At 33.5% G+C, this 3,299-nt stretch overlaps 1 pseudogene; it reads left to right on the top strand.

Annotated features, from left to right (window-relative positions):
* The first annotated feature begins 679 nt into the window (after positions 1 to 679).
* Positions 680 to 776, top strand: LOC122737735 (annotated as a pseudogene).
* The last annotated feature ends 2,523 nt before the right edge of the window (positions 777 to 3,299 follow it).

The following is a 3,299-nucleotide window of genomic DNA, read 5'->3' as shown; positions in this document are numbered from 1 at the left end:
GGCATCAAGAAGAAATTGAAGGAATAAAAATAGAAACAAGGAAACAAAACTATCACTCTTTGCAGATAGTATGATGGTACACTTCGAGAACCCTAGAGAATAAACTAAAAAACAACAACAACAAACCACTAGTTAGATCAATGAACAACTTCAGCAAATTTTCGACTACAAAATATACCTACATTAATCACCAGCATTTCTATATACTACCAACAAAGCACAGCAGGAAGAGATAGAAACAGAAATTCCTTTTAAAAAGCTTCATACATTTGGAACTATGCCCAAAGGGCTATAAAAGTTTGTATACACTTTGACCCAGCAATGCTATTGTTTGTCCTCTGTTTTTGAAGAGGACTGATAACATCACAATGTTGTGGTCAGGTTACAGTGTTTGGCTGTGGCTGATCAGTCCAGTATGAATTCAGAAGGCTCTACCACAGGTCATGCACATGTACTCTGTTAAAAATTTTGGATGGAGTTGTTTCTAGATTTGTGAAGCTCATTTTTCCTTTGTTGCTACTGTGATTCTGCTTTGCTCATGGAATACAGTGCCTTTGTGGATGTGGGCATGCCATGCTAGGCAATTCTGTGCTAGTAGTGTCTTCATTGTCTCACAACTGATGCTAAAATTCTTCAGAGAGATTTTGAGAGTGTCCATGAATGGATTCTTCTGGTCTCTGTGAGCTCTTGCACACATTAAAATTGGTGCAGAGAAGATTAGCATGGTCCCTGTGAAAGGATGACATACAAGTTCACACAAAAAGTATTGCATATGACCCCTCAATACCACTGCCAAGTCTGTATCCCATAGAAATAAAATAAAAAGGAAAAGGACCTATATGTACAAAAATATGTATAGCAGTTCTTTTTTGTGGCAGGCAAAGAATTGGTAATTGAAGGGGTACCGATCAATTGGGAGATGACTGAACCAGTCATAGTATGTGATTGTGATGTAATACTATTGGGCCATAAGAAATGATAAGCAGGACAGTCTCAGGAAAGCCTGGGAAGAATTATTTAACCTGATACAAAATGAAGTGAGCAGGAGGAGAGTATTGTACACAGTATTAATAACATTGTACAATAATGTACTGTGAGCTATTCTCAGCAATACAATGATCCAAGACAATTCTGAAGGACTTCTGATGAAAAACTATCCACTTCCAGAAAAAAGAATTAATAGAGTCTGAATGCAAATTGAAACTTTATCTTTTTTTGTCTGTGCTCTTTTGTAACATGACTAATGTGGAAATATATTTTGCATAACTGCAAAATAATCTATATCAAATTGCTTGCCTTCTAAAGAAGGGAGGAAAGGGAAGGGAAAAGAATTTGGAACTCAAAATTTTAAAAACAGTGTTAAAAATTGTTTTCTCATGTAGTTGAGAAAAAATAAATGTAAAAGTAAAAATAAAATAACTACAAATAATATAAAATACTTGGGAATCTACCTGTCAATATAAATTAAGGGATTGTATGAACACAATTAGAAAATACTTTTCACTCAAATCTAAAAAACTAGAGGAATATTAATTACTTGTGGGCAAGCTGAATCAATATAATACAAATGACAATTCTACTTAAGTTAATTTACTTATTCAGTTCCAAACCAAAGTACCAAAGAATTATTTGATAGAGCTAGAAAAATTAATAACAAAATTTATCTGGAAAACAAAAGGTTAAGGATATCAAGAGAATCAGTGAAAAATAAATGTGAAGGAAGATAGTCTAGCAGTTCTAGATTTCAAACTATATTACAAAGCATTAATCATTAAAACAATCTGGTACTGGTTAAGAATAAAGTGGTGGATAAGTGGAATATGTTAGGTACACAATACACAATAGTAAATGACCATAGTAATCTAGTGTTTGATAAATGCTTTGGGGGTAAGAATTCACTATTTTACAAAAATTATTGGGAAAACTGGAAAACTGTTTGGCAGAAATTAGTCCTAGACTAACATCTTACCAAGTTAAGGTCGAAATGGAGAAATGATTTAAACATAAAGAGTGATATCATAAGTAAATTAGAAGAGTATGGGGAAATGTACCTGTAAGATCTATGGAAGGGAAGAGTTTATGATCAAAAAACAGAAAGAAGGGGGCAGCTAGGTGGCGCAGTGGATAAAGCACCAGCCCTGGATTCAGGAGTACCTGAGTTCAAATCTGGCCTCAGACACTTGACACTTACTAGCTGTGTGACCCTGGGCAAGTCACTTAACCCCCATTGCCCCGCAAAAAAAAACAAAAAAAAACAAAAAAAAAAAACAGAAAGAAGATTACAGGAAGTAAAATAGATATTTTTGATTACATAAAATTTAAAGGCTTTTGTGCAAACAAAATTAATGCAGCCTAAATTAGAAGACAAACAGAAACCTGGGGAAAATTTTAAAAACATGTTTATTTTAAGTTTTCAGTCTAAATTCTATTCCTCTCTCTCTAATTTCCCTCTTCCTTGCCTGAGGCAGTAAAGCAATCAGATATAGGTTAAACTTGTGATTATGTAAAACATTTCCATATTAGTAATTTTTTATAAGACTCAAATAAAAGAAAAAAAGAAAAAAGTGAAAAGTAGCATGCTTCAGTCTGCATTCAATCAATATCAATATTTCTCTGGAGGTGGATATTATGCTTCATAATTAGTCCTTTGTAATTTGTCTTGGAGTCATTGTATTGTTGAGAATAGCTAAGTCATTCACAATTCTTCATCAAACAATATTGTTGTTACTATTTACAATGTTCTCCTGCTTCTATTCACTTCCCTATGCATCAGTTAATGTAAATCTTTCCAGGTTTTTTGAAATCATTCTGTTTGTAATTTCTTATAGCACGATAATATTCCATTACAATTATATACCATAGTTTGTTTAGCCATTCCCCAATTGATGGGCATCCCTTTGATTTCCAATTCTTAACCATTACAAAAAGAGCTGCTATAAATATTTTTGTAAAAATAGGTCCTTTCCCTTTTTTGGATGTCATTGGGATATAAACCTAGCAGTGGTATTACTAGATCAAAGAGTATGCATAGTTTTATAGCCTTTTTGATATAGTTCCAAATTGCTCTCCAGAATGGTTGGATCAGTTCACAACTCCACTGATAATGGATTGATGTCCCAGTTTTCCCACATCCCCTGCAATAGCCAACATTTTCCTTTTTTTTTTTTTTTTGGTCATATTAGCCAATCTGATAGGTGTGAGGTGGTACATAGGAGTTGTTTTAATTTGCATTTCTCTTATCAATAGTGATTTGCAAGAAGAATGTTAGAAGTGATCTAGGATTAAGGGAGTTGAGTTCA

Source organism: Dromiciops gliroides, chromosome 1, assembly GCF_019393635.1.
Source record: "Dromiciops gliroides isolate mDroGli1 chromosome 1, mDroGli1.pri, whole genome shotgun sequence".
In the NCBI taxonomy this organism is placed as follows: Eukaryota; Metazoa; Chordata; class Mammalia; order Microbiotheria; family Microbiotheriidae; genus Dromiciops; species Dromiciops gliroides.
Note: the sequence above shows the minus strand (reverse complement) of the source record. Positions and strands in the feature narration are given on the sequence as shown.